The following is a 15,331-nucleotide window of genomic DNA, read 5'->3' on the forward strand; positions in this document are numbered from 1 at the left end:
CTAGATAGATGTTCTACAAACACTAAGTGACCATGGATACCAGCCCAGACTACTATTCCCAGCAAAGCTTTCAATCACTATAGATGGAGAAAACAATATATTCCATGACAAAACCAGATTTAAACAATACATATCCACAAATCCAGCCCTACAGAAAGTACTAGAAGGAAAACTCCAACCCAAGGAAGTTAGCTACACTCACAACAACATAGGCAATAGATAATTTCACATTAACAAATGCCAAAAGGTGGGGGGCACACACATAACATGACCACCAAATACAAAACTAACAAGAATCAACAATCAATGGTCATTAATATCCCTTAATACTAATGGTCTTAATTAGCCTATAAAAAGGCACAGCTAACAGAATGGATACAAAGACAGAATCCATTCTTCTGCTACATTCAAGAAACACACCTCAACTTCAAAGGCAGACATTACAAGGTTAGGAAAAGATTTTCCAATCAAATGTACTTAAGAAACAAGCTTATCTAACAAATTAGACTTTAAACTAAAATTAACCAAAAGAGATGAAGATCATTTCATATTCATCACAGGAAAAATCCATCAAGAGGAAATCTTAATTCTGAACATTTATACCCCAAATACAAAGGCACCCACATATGTAAAAGAAACATTACTAAAACTCAAACCACACATAAAACCCCACACACTTAGAGTGGGAAACGTCAACACTCCTCTCTCAGTATTGGACAGAACTATCAGAGAGAAACAACAAAGTAATAAAGTAACTAACAGAAGTTATGACCCAATTGGGTTTAACAGGCATCTATAGAACATTCCATTCAAACACACACACAAAAATCTACCTTCTTCTCAGCACCACATGGAACCTTCTTTAAAATCAACCACATATTCCACAACAAAGCAAACCTAGTAGATTTAAAAAAAAGATTGGGATAACTCCCTGTATCTTATTGGATTGCCATGATTTAAAGTTAGAATTCAGCAACAACACAAATTGCAGAAAGCCTACAAACTCATGGAAATTGAACAAGGTTCAATTGAATCACTCCTGGGACAAAGAAGAAGTAAAAAAAAGGAAATTAAAGACTTGCTGGAATTCAATGAAATCGAATGCATGATTTACCCAAACATATGGGCCACGTTGAAAAGCAGTGCTAAGAGGAGAAAGTTCCTAGCATTAAGTGCCCACATAAAGAAACTGGAGAATGGTCACACTGCAGACTTAACAGCACACCTGAAAACTCTAGAACAAAAAGAAGCAAACTCACCAAGGAGGAGTAAATGCCAGGAAATAATCAAATTGAGGGCTGAAATCAACAAAAAAAGAAACAAAGAAAACAATACAAAGAATCAATGAAACAAAGAGTTGGTTCTTCCAGAAAATCAACAAGAGAGACACACCTTTATCCAAACAAACCAAAAGGCGGAGAGAACATGCAGATTAACAAAATCAGAAATGAAAAGGGGGCATAACAGTGGACACTGACAAAATCCAGAGAATCATCTTGTCATACTTTGAACACCTGTACTCCACAAAATTGGAAAATCTAAAGGAAATGAACAATTTTCTGGTTAGGTATTACTTACTGAACTTAAATCAAGAACAGGTAAGTAATTTAAATAGACCTATAACCCCTAATACAACAGAAGCAGTCATCAAAAGTCTCTCAAGCAAGCCCATTCCACATAACCGGATACTCTCTCAGCCTGGAAATACAGGGGAGGGCTGAGGCGCTGCTCCAAATGATGTGAGAGATTCCCCCACGGAAAGCCTCACCTTCCCTGGGGAGCAGAAAGGGGAGGAGATAGGGTGACAGACAGGGGTAGGGGGAGGAGAGGAGGGAGAGGGAACTGGGATTGATATGTAAAACAAGACTTTGTAATAATAATAATAAAAAAAAAAAAAGCTCAGGGCCAGGTGGTTTCACTTCAGAATTCTACCAGAAATTAAAAGAAGAGCTAATACCAATATTCCTCCTCAAACTGTTCCATACAATAGAAGCAGAAGCGTTATTATCGAACTCTTTTTACAAGGCTACCTTCAGTAAAGTGGCAGGATACAAGATTAACTAAAAAAAAGTCAGTAGCCCTACTTTATACAGACGATAAAGGGACTGAGAAAGAAATCAAAGAAATATCACCCTTCACAATAGCCACAAACAACATAAAATATCTTGGGGTAACTCTAATGAAATAAGTGAAAGACATGTATGACAACAACTTTAAGCCTTTACAAAAAGAAATTAAAGAAGACATTGGAAAGTGGCAACATCTCCAGTGCTCTTAAATAGGTAGGATCAACATAGTAAAATTGGTAATTTTACTAAAAGCAAACTACAGATTCAATGCAATCCCCATCAAAATCCCAGCACAATTCTTCACAGACCTTGAAAGAACAATACTCAACTTTATATGAAAAAAATAAAAGACACAGGATAGCCATAACAGCCTTGTACAATACAGGAACTTCCGGAGGCATCACCAACTCGGACTTCAAGCTCTACTACAGAGCTATAGTAATGAAAACAGCTTGGTATTGGCACAAACACAGGCAGGTAAACCAATAGAATCCAATTGAAGATGCTGATTATTAATCCACACACTTATGAATACCTGATTTTTTGACAAAGAAGCTAAACTTATACAATGGAAAAAAGAAAGCATCTTAAAACAGATGGTGCTGGCATATCTAGATCCTGACATGTAGAAGATTACAAATAGATTCATATGTATGTCCATGCACAAAACTTCAGTCCAAATGGATCAACAACCTCAACATAAATATAGCCACACTGAACCTCTTAAAAGAGAAAATGGGAAATAACCCTTGAACTCATTGGCATAGGCAACCGTGTCCTGAACATAACATCAGTAACCAGATGGTTAATTGACACATAATAATGAAACCTCCTGAAACTGGGAAGCTTCTGTAAGGCAAGGACACAGTCAGCAAGACAAAAAGGCAGCCACAGAATGGGAAAAGATCTTCACCAACCACATATCTGACAGAGGGTTGATATCCAAAATATACAAAGAACTCAAGAAGCTAGTCACAAAAACACCAAATAATCAGATTTAAAAGTGGGATAGAGAGCTATATAGAGAATTTTCAATAGAGGAATCTCAAATGGTTGAAAGACACCTAAGACATTGTTTAACATCCTTAGCCATCAGGAAAATGCAAATTAAAACAACTCCGAGATACCATCTTACACCTGTCAGAATGGCTAAAACCAAAGACACCAATGACAGCTGATGCTAGAAAGGATGTGGAGAAAGGGCTCCTCCTTTGCTGGTGGGAATGCAAACTCGTACGGCGACTTTGGAAATCAGTGTGGTGGTTTCTCAAGAAAATGGGAATCAGTCTACCTCAAGATTCAGCAATTCCATTCTTAGGCATATACACAAAGGATGCACATTCTTACCACAAGGACATCTGTTCAGCAATGTTCATAGCAGCATTATTTGTAATAGCCAGAACCTGGAAGCAACCTAGACACCTCTAAACTGAAGAATGGGTAAAGGAAATGGGGTACATTTACACAATGGAATACTACCACTCAGCAGTAAAAAAACAACGAAATCCTGAAATTTGCAGGCAAATGGGTGGAACTAGAAGAAACCATCCTGAGTGAGATAACCCAGACACAAAAAGAAAAACATGGTATGTACTCACTCATATACGAATATTAGACAGAGCAAAGGCTAACCACCCTACAATCCGCAACTCCAGCATGGACCCCAAGAGAAGGGGAAAGGCACGAGATCTCCTGAGAGAATTCTGAGCACAGGGATAGGGATGGGGGAGGGAAAGAGGGGAGAAATGGGGGAGGAGAACATGAGGGATCAGAAGGTTGAATTGAGGGAGCCATTATGGGTTTAATGAGATATCTGGCACTAGGGAAATCTCCAGGGATCCACAAGGATGACCCCAACTAAGAATCTAAGCAATAGTGGAGAGGCTGCCTTAAATGCCCTTCCCTGATAATGAGATCGATGACTACCTTATTGCCATCCTAGAGCCCTCATCCAGTAGCTGATGGAAACAGAAACAGAGATTGACAGCTAAACACTGAGCTCAACTCCTGGAATCCAGTTGCAGACAAAGGAGAAATGATGAGCAAAGGGGTCAAGACCATGCTGGGGAAACCCACAGAGACAGCTAACCTGAACAAGGGGGAGCTCATGGACCCCCAGAGTGATAGCTTGGAAACCAGCATAGGACAAAACCAGGCCCCCTGGATGTGGGTGTCAGTTAGGAGGCCTGGGCAGTCTATGGGCCTCTGACAGTAGGACCAGTATTTATCCCTAGTATACGAATGGACTTTGGGAGCCCATTCCACATAGAGGGATACTCTCTCAGCCTAGATACATGGGGGAGGGCCTAGGTCCTGCTCTAAATGATGTGACAGACTTTGATGATCCCTCATGGAAGGCCTCACCCTCGCTGGGGAGTGGATGGGAGATTGGTGGGGGGTTGGAGAATGGGAGGGAGAGGGAACTGGGATTGATCTGCAAAATAAGATTGTTTTTAATTTTAAAAAATTAATTAAAAATGTATTCTGAATAAAGCCTGAAAATTAGTAAACAGTAGTATTTTAATCCATACTGTTTAACAATACTACATGCAGAGTTAAACACTGACTATGACAAGAATCTATCATGCTTATGTAAGATGTGAAGAACTAGTGTGGACTACACTAGGATTTTTTGAATTGCCTTCTCCTGGTGTAAGCTGACCTGAGTGTACAGATGTTTGTGAATTTGATTCTTGAATGTCTTAGTTCCTTTTGGGAAAGGGTCTTGCTTTGTAGTCCTAGCTCACGGTGGCTCATAGCACTTCCTCATGCAGCCATCGGCATTACCGACGTAGGTGTGCACCACCAGCACATCCTCCAAAGCACCATCTCAATAGCCGTGCACCACTAGGCCATATATTTTCAGATTCATGTGATTGCTTCTTTAACTTGTGGCTTACTCAGGAGTATGGTTTATTGTTTGATTTTGCAGGACAGGGTTTCTTTGTGTGGTCCTGGAACTCACTCTGTAGACCAGGTTGGCCTTAATTAAACTCACAGAGATCAGCCTGCCTTTGTGTCTTGAGGACTGGGATTAAAGGCTTGTGCCACTACCCCCCAGGCTTGCAGTATAATATTTTTAAAGTTTTGAATATTTGAGACTTTTACTTATGTGTTTTGTCTATTTTCTCCTGGTTTACACTGTAAAGAACGATCGTAGTCAACAAAATATGTGTATATTAGCATTTTTAAGATTTTCTTGGTAGCCACATTATTAAAAACTCGCCAAGTCAAAGTTATTGTTTTAGCAGTTAGGTCTATATTAGTTGTACTGGATAGCTTTTTGACAACTTGAATGTGAATGGAGGAAACTTCATTTGAGAAAATGACTTCAAAAGATCCAGCTATAAAGCATTTTCAAAATGGCGATTGATGGGGAGGAACCAGCCCACATGAGTGATGCCATCCCTGGGCTGGTGGTCCTGGGTTCTATAAGGAAGCCAGTAAGCAGCGTCCCTCTATGGCCTGTGTACCAGCTCCTGCCTCCAGGTTCCTGCCATGTTTGGTTTCTGTGCTTGCCTGCTTTGGTGATGGACTACAGGGTGGAAGTATGACCCTTTCCTCCCTAGTTTGCTTTTCGGTCATAGTCTTTTGTTGCAGCCATAGAAACCGTATAAAGTCATTTACTTATGCATTTCTGTCTGCTTCAATAATTAGGAGAATTGGAACCTCCCATCATGATCCCAAATTTTTCAAGGTTACTGCGTCCGTTTTCCCTTCACGTATTTTTAAAGGTTTTATTTTGTGCTTAATGATTTGAATGAATGATTTTATTATTATGCTGCTGTGACAATGCTCATTTTAAGGTTTCTGTTAGAAGCACACCAGCTGTCTGTAGGTTGGTAACTCTCTGCCATGTTGTCTTTTTACTTCCAACCTTTGTATCCCATATGTGTAGGTGTGTCTTTTGCAAATAGCACACTTCTGTCAATATTTGCTTTTTAACAGGCACATTTAGTTCTAAAGACTGAGCAGTGCTTCTAGTTGCACTGTCTATAATGTTTCATTCCAATCTTGTTTTCCCATTTTCCATGCCTCGTTTTAAAAACTGAACAGCGAGATTTTACCGTGCACATTCACACCCTAGTCTTTTCCTTGCACCCAATACCCATCGTGTTGAGAGGGCCTTAGTCTCCGTCTATGCATCAGCATACAGTATACAGTATCAGCATACAGTATCGCCGCTGCCAGTATCACTGTATCACTGGCCAAAGCCAGTACTCAGCACCCACACTTACCCTATGCTCCTCCCTGAGGAGGCGTCTTGGGGCTACATGCTTTGTGCTTGCTTCTGTGTTCAGTGGTGGATCTTACTGGGGACATGGCTGTCCAGTGTCATAGGGGAAAGTGGAATGGAGCCCTCTCTTCACTTAGCACACTCGAGTACTACCTAACATTTCCCTGGTGGCTGACAGCAGACAGACTGGGGAGGGAAAGCCCTTAGCAGGCAGGGGCTCTGAGGGAGAAGATGGTACTCTGTAGTTACAAGAGCAAACTTCAAGTTGCTGTTCAAGTAGCATTCCTTTGAGAACATTCCTTTGAAAGGATCCGTGTTTGCTCAGTAGAAAGTTAAAGCTTATTGTGTTACACATTAACTTTCTTTGCCTTTGCACTTACAGGGTGTGCTCCCTTGTTTCTAAAGCAAACTTCACAGTTTTTTTTTTTTTTTTTTTTTTTTGTTTAAATACAGATGTTCAGAAAGACGATTCATAAGCATTGTTCTAGATGGGACGTAGCAAGGAAGGAGGCAATGAGCACAGACAGCTGTTCCTGAGAGAATTGCTTACACAGTGAAGGCGGTAGGAAGGAAGTGGGAAGGGTCCTTGTACAGTGTAGCAGAGGACATTCAGATGGTGAAGCCAACACTTCTCAGCCCTGGCCATGAAGCAGTGTTCTTGGCTTAAAAGATTACACATGGCCAAACTCTGGTTTAATTGATGCTCCTTAATGGAGCTCCCTGAGGACTGGGAAATATACCCAGATTTCGAACTGCTGGTCCCAGGAGGAAGGACCTGGAGAAAGGGAGCCAAGGAAACACAGAGGGAAATCAAGGTGCTTGTGCAGGGGCAGAGGACAGGCTCTTACCAGAGGCTTTTGTTCTGGTTCAGAAGAGCCTGAGTCTATTACCTGGACATGGAAGGAAATGAAGTTCAACAACACTGCTCCTTTGTGAACAACTGACACCTGTTGAGGGCATGGAGAGAAGTTGGAGAGGTTAAGGAGGGCAGACTCGGGAACGGTATGCATGTCTAGAAGAGATTCGGCCACTGCTGAAGACCCTGTGGGGCTGGTCAGGCCTGTTTTTAACATGAGGGCCAGGTCTCAGCAGAATGTCCATGTTGATCAAGCAGACATGCTGGCTCCAGATGGGGGAACGAGATGTGGAAAAAGTAATTATAGACGTGGACTGAGCATCTGGTCCAGAGTAGAAGGAGATGAATAGGGTGGTGATTGGAGAAAAGGTGCTTGCACCGGTTTTGTGTTTGGAGTTTTAGCCAACTGGACACAAACGAGAGACACCTGGGGAGAGGCACGCTGGAGGATTCGCCTTCTTCAGATTGGCCTGTAGGTGCATGTATAGGGGATCCTGCTGTGGTTTTATTGCTAATTGATGTAGAAGGACAGAGTCTACTGTGGATGGCACCACTCCTGGGCATGTGGCCCTGGGCTGCGGAAGAAACCAAGCGGAAGAAGTGTCCATTCCTGGTCTCAGCATGGACTGTAACTTGTAAGTGAAATAAGTCCCTTTCTCCCCCGTGCTGAAATTCTAGCTTCCACAGGTCAGAGAAACTAGAGAGGTGCTACTAGACACACAGGAGACTTATCTGAAGGGGCAAAGCTTAATTCATTTTATTTTTTCTCTTTTTTTTCTCCTCTTCTCCTTCTGTCTTTATTTTCCTCTTATCCCATTTTATACCACCTCCAACAAAAATTTCTGTGCAAGAAAAGATCACCTCGTGACCACAGGTTACACATTTTCCAAAAACAAATCAAAATATTTACATAGGAAGAGATCATATTAGGATCATAATAAGTTACATGTAGTTAAACATTTTTCTTTGTATTAATTTTCCCACCATAACATCCTCACCCCAAAGCAATGATTCTTTTTATTCTTGACGAACAAAATTTTAAGCAAGCCAATTATATTTCGGCCAATATCAGGTAGCTGTTATTGGTTTCAGTGTAGCAGATTCCTACAAAGCGTTACTCAAATGGTCTAACTAACCATCTAGTTTTCTTTACACACAACAGGATCATTTAATTTCCTTTTACAACTTTTCATTTTTGAAGGTACATACTGGAAGCTATACTGCCAAGGAACTCAGCCCTCACCTTGGACATAATTGCTTTATTTGATCATCAGCCTATTTTCCCCCCACAGACAGAATTCATGGGTCTATAATGCATGAAAGTGCCTTTCTCTTTCTCCCCATCCTCGGCAAGTCTCACATCTAACACAGAGTGAGATGACTTCTCGTCTCATTTCTGTCATTTGTAGCTCTCCTTGAAGCAGCTGGCAGCATAGCATAAACCGTTTCCTAATCATCTCCATTAACTGCCTTAACCATCTGTATCTTTTAGGATGACTCAGAAAGTTCAGTTAAATCACTGAACCAACTAAGCGTCATTGCTCTAATAAAAATCATCTTCCTTATGATCTGTAAATAAATTTCCCACGAAACAGTCACAGTATACTATAGTGGGGTTTCCTTCACGTAATAGTTACACCAATGCAAAAACAGTAGGAATAGGACAGTAGCAAGCAGGAGGAAGCACAGCAGAAGCAAGGGGCATTCTGGAGACAATCCCCCAGACTCTGCCTCTCCAAGGTGCACCCAACGACGCTTTGCTATCTGGTGGGTTGTACTCCATAAACTCCGTTGCTGACCTCAGCTCCTCTGACATGGCTGCCAACACCCCTAGTTGCTTCTGTTGATGGTGTTTATCACAGCAACAGAAAGCAAGCTAGAATAGTGCTGGAGTTTGACTGTTGGTACATCATTGAATGTCCAGAGGTGGGTAATGGATGATCAGGTCCATACATAGCCAAGGTCATTCATGGATGGTGAATCAAGGAATAAAAGAAATAGGAAATAAGCATCATAATGTCCATTTCCTGAGATATTTTAAATAAGTTTTACTTTTATATAGAATGGGCTAAATCATATATAATGTACATGGCATGTATACAAAGAATGCATACAAGTGATGTGCAGTTGTATTTGCCTAGCCTTTCCAGTATGAGTTTGTAAACATAAAAGCAAGGAAGAGAAGAAAAGCCCCACATTTATATATAAAATAAAGAGGTCCAGATGAGGATAAGCCAAAATGTTAACAGTGAGATCACGGCTAATTTTTCCTTTCCTAAATATTGGGTAAAGATCACATAGCACATATAGAATTGTAAGAGGCACTGCCTGCAACTTACACATGAAAAGGATACGGCTTAGCAAAATGAACTTTGCTCTTTCAGGATACCTTAGCCATCCAGGAAGTAATATTCTCAACTACAGAACATGTCGTGATGTATTAGTTCAGAGTGCTGAATGCAAACAGTTACTTTCTTTCCGGTCATTTTAGCTACAGGACATCAATCAGGCCTAATGATTTAGAATTTATAAATATTTATTCTCAAGACAAGTTCCTGGTGTTGGTCCTGATGATTTCCTATATAAAGCTGACAGGGATGTACTGGCAGGCTTCCTCTTCTCAGGGTCATGCATTGCACGGAGATGACCTCACAGAGCAAGAGAAGTCAGGCAAGGGAAGCCTGCCCACACAAGTGTACTTTTAAAATATAAGGTGTGTGTGTAACTATTCATGTATCTTTGGCGTATGTTAAATCATCAGTTCTGATTTCCTGATGTTTGGTAGGACATAAAGTTGTTACTTTTCTAACCACCTAGAACTGTGAGCTAAGGCCAAACTCTCCCTTACTTGAGTTGCTTTTGTCAGGTGTTTGGTCTCAAGGAGACACAAAGCTAAATGCAATGAGTGAAGTATTAGGTTTTAACTGACTTTTAGTTATTCTTTGATAAATAGCTCTTTCGTATGAGCAACATGCTCCTCAGGATTCATTTGCCAATGTGGGTTCCTTTTGACTCATATGGTGAGCATGGAACGCAATGACCGGATCTCCCCACCGCAGTCCACGCAACAATTGTTGGCTTTTGCCAAGGAGGCAGCATGCTGGGCTGGATGCTCATCATTGTCCATCCGAAACAGGACTCCTTAAGAACAGAGAACATTACTGTTTACTGAGCAGGCCACAGACTATATTTATCCATTAAGGTTCATGACACTGCCAGTGTAAGACCATCTGGGCAGCAATTTTATAACATAACTCATGTATTGTGGAATCAAATTACGCCGTACCATGTGCAATAACTCACAGGACAGTGTCTAAAACATCAAGGGGTCAAGATTTGCTTTAGGTGTGATTTGACTATGAGGGTATGTTACCACTTAAAATTTAGACAGAAACATGTCCTTACATTTGGAAAGCACTTTACTTTCTGGCATACTTTATCATTACTTTCCTCATTGTTTCATATTGTGTAAAAAGCAGTCCAAATAAGCAAATAGTCTGAACCAGTGCTGGATCATTCTATATTTGCATTTTATGTAATGCTTTTAAGGATTGCCTTTAAGTTGGAACTCAAAGTTGCATTAAATGCAAGGAAACACATTCACCCCTTATTGTTGGGGTGAATAACAATAACAAGATGCCGTGGGCTGAATATCTGGAGACCGGAAGTGCAGAGTGCCAGCTCTAGTGAAGGCTTCCTCCCTGACCACAATGTACCACATGGTGAAGAGCAGCATGTGGAGTGTCCCAGGAGTAAGAGCTTACATGCTGAGACAAGAAACCAGAAAGATCAGGGGATGACAACCCAAGGGACTAGCTGGGGTCCAAAAGAACTACATTAACCCCTTCAAAGGCAGTGTCCTCATTGACCTAATTACATTGCATTAAGCTTCCCTTCTTACGAGTTTCACTACGTGGCTCATTATGTCTCCTGATATCACTGTAGCTGTAGTTTGAATGTCGAATGTCCTCTCTTAGACTCCTGCATTTCAGCGCTTGGTCCCCGACTAATAGTGATATCTGGGAAATTTGTGGAACACTCAGGGGGTGGCACCCCTCTGAAGGAAGTGGGTTCATGGCGTGTGTGATGGTTTGAAGCAAAAGGCCTCCAAAGGTGGTGGCATTATTAGGAGGTGTGGCCTTGTTTCAGATTAATTCCTTTGGCAGAGGAAGTCTCAGAACAGCCTAGTACAGGCTATCCTGTGGATGCTACTGTTAACTCTAATGAAGTTTTATAAAGAAAAGGAGAAAGCTGAGCAAGGAAAAAGCATTTGAGGAGAAAAGGGGCACCAGAAAAATGGAATGGAACTAAATCCTCTATTCAAGGACATGAATAGATTAAGAAATACAATAAAGAGAGTGGTGACCTCAGGCGATGGTGGCACAGGCCTTTAAATCTCAGGAGGAGGCAGAGGCAGGCGGGTCTCTGTGATTTCAAGGCCAGTCTGGTCTACAGAGCAAGTTTCAGGACAGCCAAGCTTAGGCAGTATAAGACAAAAAGCTGGTGAGGATACTGTTGAACAAGGGGGCTATGTTTCCACCCTAGCAAGCAGCAGACCTTAGCAGCCTTGGCCACATGGTTCTGGCTTTAGAATTACAGACAGAAGAAATTGCGTGGTCCTGGTTAGCTGGGGCTGAAGACTCAGCTGTGATGAACAAGCTACCACAACTACTAAATACAATGTTGCTTTACTGGGATACTGATGCTGGTCAGCTGGACCTGAGAACTTAGCGGTGATGAAGAAGGGACCAGCATCACTGAGGTGAAATCTTCGGGGAAGCGCTTCCTGAGAGGCGGCCATGGTTGTACCTCCCGTTGACAGCAGGACTTGCTAATTTGTAAGAGTCACCCAGGCAGTACTGGTTTTGAAGGCATGAAGAGCTCATGGAGAACAGCTGAGGCGGGGCACTGTGAGAGACCAGGAGAAGCTGTAGGTAAAGGTGTAGCCTCAGTGGCCATTGAAGGCCCAGGACTGAAGCAGTCAGGCAAAGAAGCTGAAGCTTGGCATGATGAGGAGAGCCTGTGAATGGCTCTTGGTGACAGCGCGTCCCAGTTGCAGCATAAGACCCCAGTGGTTCGGAGATGCCAGCACCATGGGGTGTCCACCAAGACCAGCAGTAGTAATGGAGTGGAACCAGCTGGAGCCTAGAAGTCGCGCTGTGTGTGCTGCAGAGGGCGGAGCCAGAGACTTGACCCAAGCCCCTTGGAGGAGTTCGGAGGATCCCAGATATCGGACAGTTGGAGTTTTGTGATTCCCCATGTTGTTAACATGCCAAGGTCGTGGGATGCCTGCTGAGGAGAGCCGCTACACAGGGAGGTACAGCCAGCCCAAGAGAAAGTGTTGCAGTCAACAAAGCTGAATGGAATTGGAGCTGTGGAGAGCGGTTTGATAGCACACATGGAGATGCAGAGTTTGGAGTTTGCTGCCTGGTTTTCAGTCTTGCTTTGGGTCAGCATTCCCTCATTCTGCTCCCTTCTTGCGTTTTGAGTGGTAATGTATGTCGTGCGCCATTATACCAGTATATGTTGGAAATATGTGAACTCCTTTTTGGTTGATTTTTTTTTTTTTTTTTTTTGTCGTTCAGTGTGAATTGCTTTAATGGTGGCATCTGTACAAGTGATCTTCAAGACAGCGAATGCACAGTAGACATGGCCAGCATTCAGGCTGTGAATGAATTAAGAGTTCACACTGCTCTCACGCTTTAGCTGCTTAAGATAGCCCTAGGCCACCGCCTCCTCCTCAAACTCTCCCTCCTCAGCGGTGGCGCCCTGGTATTGCTGATCCTCAGACACCAGGTCGTTCTTGTTGCTCTCAGCCTCAGTGAACTCCACCTCACCCATGCCTTCACCTGGGTACCAGTGCAGGAAGGCCTTGCATCTGAACATGGCCGTGAACTGCTCTGAGCTGCATCTGAACAGCAGCTCCTGAATGGCTGTGCTGGTGCCAGTGAAGGTGGCAGACAGCTTTAGGCCCCGGAAGAGGAATGCCACAGATAGCTGTTTTCACATTGTTGGGGATCCACTCAACAAAGTAGCTGCTGTACTTGGTTTGGGCATTAAGCATCTCTTTGTCCACCTCCTTCATAGATATGCGGCCCCGGAACACCGCAGCCACTGTCAAGCAGCGCCCATGGCGGAGATCACAGGCAGACATCACGTTCTTGGTATCAGACATCTGTTGGGTGAGCTCAGTCAGGGATGGTACTGCTGCCTGCCCCTGCTGGTCAATGGGGGAAAACAGGCACAAGGAAGTGCAAGCTAGGCCAGGGCGCCATATTTACAGCCAGCTCCCTCAGGTCATCATTTAGCTGGCCAGGGGATCGCAGGCACATGGTTACCCCACTCACGGTGGTGGACGCTAGATGATGGTTCAGGTCACCATAAGTGGGTGTGGTCAGCTCTGGGGTTCTGAGACAGATGTCATAGAGTGCTTCATTATCAGTGCAATAGGTCTCATCTGTGTTTTCAACAAGCTGGTGAGCTGACAGGGTGGCATCGAAGGGCTCAGTCTAACACCTTGGGGGAAGGTACCACCCCGAAGGAAGGTATTCATGATTCTGTCTGGGTACTCTTCCCGAATTTTGCTGATGAATCCCCAAATCACCAAGAGACCCATTCCGATGCAAAAGCAAAGAGCCTTTTATTGTTTAAAGAGTTAACTGTCTTTAACTCGCCTCTTTGTCCACAGAGGATAGCCAGAGAGGGATCCAGAGAAAATTCGATGCAGGGAACTTATTGGGCAGCATAAGGGGAGAGTCTAGGGGCATGCAACAAGCCTCAGGATTGGTGCTTGGGCGACCTGTCATGTGTTGATTGGTTGACTGGTTGCTATGGTCTATAGGTCCTCCCAGGGTTGTTGCTTTGCTCTGCATGTTACTGTTATGTCACTTTAACCAGAAAGTGTGTCAGCTAACTTCTGATTGGTTCCTTGCCAGATGGAGGGTATTTGACCTAGGGTAGCTCCTATAAGGTCAGCAGGCTGGAAACTAAGCACGTGTGCTGAGTCAGGGGCCTTTGTTTTGCTAGGTCTTTTCTGCCTCCTGTCATGGCCGCTAAAGGAGGGGGCTGGGTGAGGGTCTTGTCCCTTCAGAGAGTACTATCCCAGACCCATCTTCCACCCCAGGGTGTGGGCCCCCTCCCCAAATAAATAGATGATGCTTAAAGACAACTCAGGTTGTCCTCTGGCCTCCAATGCTCATTCATTCACACAGCCTGAGCAACCCCCTCCCCCACGCACTCATCATCATACACAAATACAAGGAAAAGAATAACAACCTTCCTTTACTGGGGTGGAAGGGCAGTAATGTGAGAGACACTCAGGATGAGGAGAAAAGGGGAAAGGAACATTTTATGTTGGAAAGTGCCATAATGAATTTATTGCCTTGTATGTTAAATTAAGAAGATTAAAACAGTAAATGTGTGCTTACACAGTAACAGTAATATGAGTAAAGCAGCTTCATATAAAGAACTATGATGTTTATAGATAATATATATAATCTCATACATACATGTTTACACACACACATACATACATACATACATACACATACTAGCTAGCTCTTAGAAGAAAAATGTCATTATACCAAAAGTTAAAATCCTGACAATATCATATCTATGTTGTTGGTAACCTTTGTCCAAATGTCACAAACAAGAATATGCAGACACACACACACACACACTCCTTTGACCTTTTATTTATGTATGTATTTATTTTTAACATTATCAGGAAACAGTTTGGACCCAAGTAAAAAAGACTCCAACTTGACTATGTAAGCAAAATCAGTGAACACATACTCTGTGGTTTCTAAGCAACCAGTGAAGCCCTCCAAGTGTCTGAGGAAGACCTCTCCATTGTTTCAAAGTCTCCCCAGTGCAGAGGAGAGAGAGAGAGAGAGACTGCAAAGGGTTTGGTGGGGATGATAGGGTGCTTCTGAGTGGGTTACCATGCCCTGTGGTCCTGCTGTCTTTTGCTTTAAAAGCTTTGGGTCTGCAGTAGCAGTGGCCCAGAAGATCCACAGGGTAAGGCAAGGGCATCTGCAAGCTTTCTCACTAGTCCCTGGAACTATATTTAGAGTCTCTGTGGGATGAGTTGCTATTAGGAGGCAAGATGTAGGAGAAGAAGGCTAGCAAGATTTAGAAGACCACGTAGGGCAACTGACCCTTGGCCAG

At 43.0% G+C, this 15,331-nt stretch overlaps 1 pseudogene; it reads right to left on the minus strand.

Annotated features, from left to right (window-relative positions):
* Positions 1–12,883: 12,883 nt before the first annotated feature.
* LOC127231675 (tubulin beta chain-like) lies at positions 12,884–13,778 on the minus strand (annotated as a pseudogene).
* Between the last annotated feature and the right edge of the window lie 1,553 nt (positions 13,779–15,331).

This window comes from Phodopus roborovskii, unplaced genomic scaffold, assembly GCF_943737965.1.
Source record: "Phodopus roborovskii unplaced genomic scaffold, PHOROB, whole genome shotgun sequence".
NCBI classification, from domain to species: domain Eukaryota; kingdom Metazoa; phylum Chordata; class Mammalia; order Rodentia; family Cricetidae; genus Phodopus; species Phodopus roborovskii.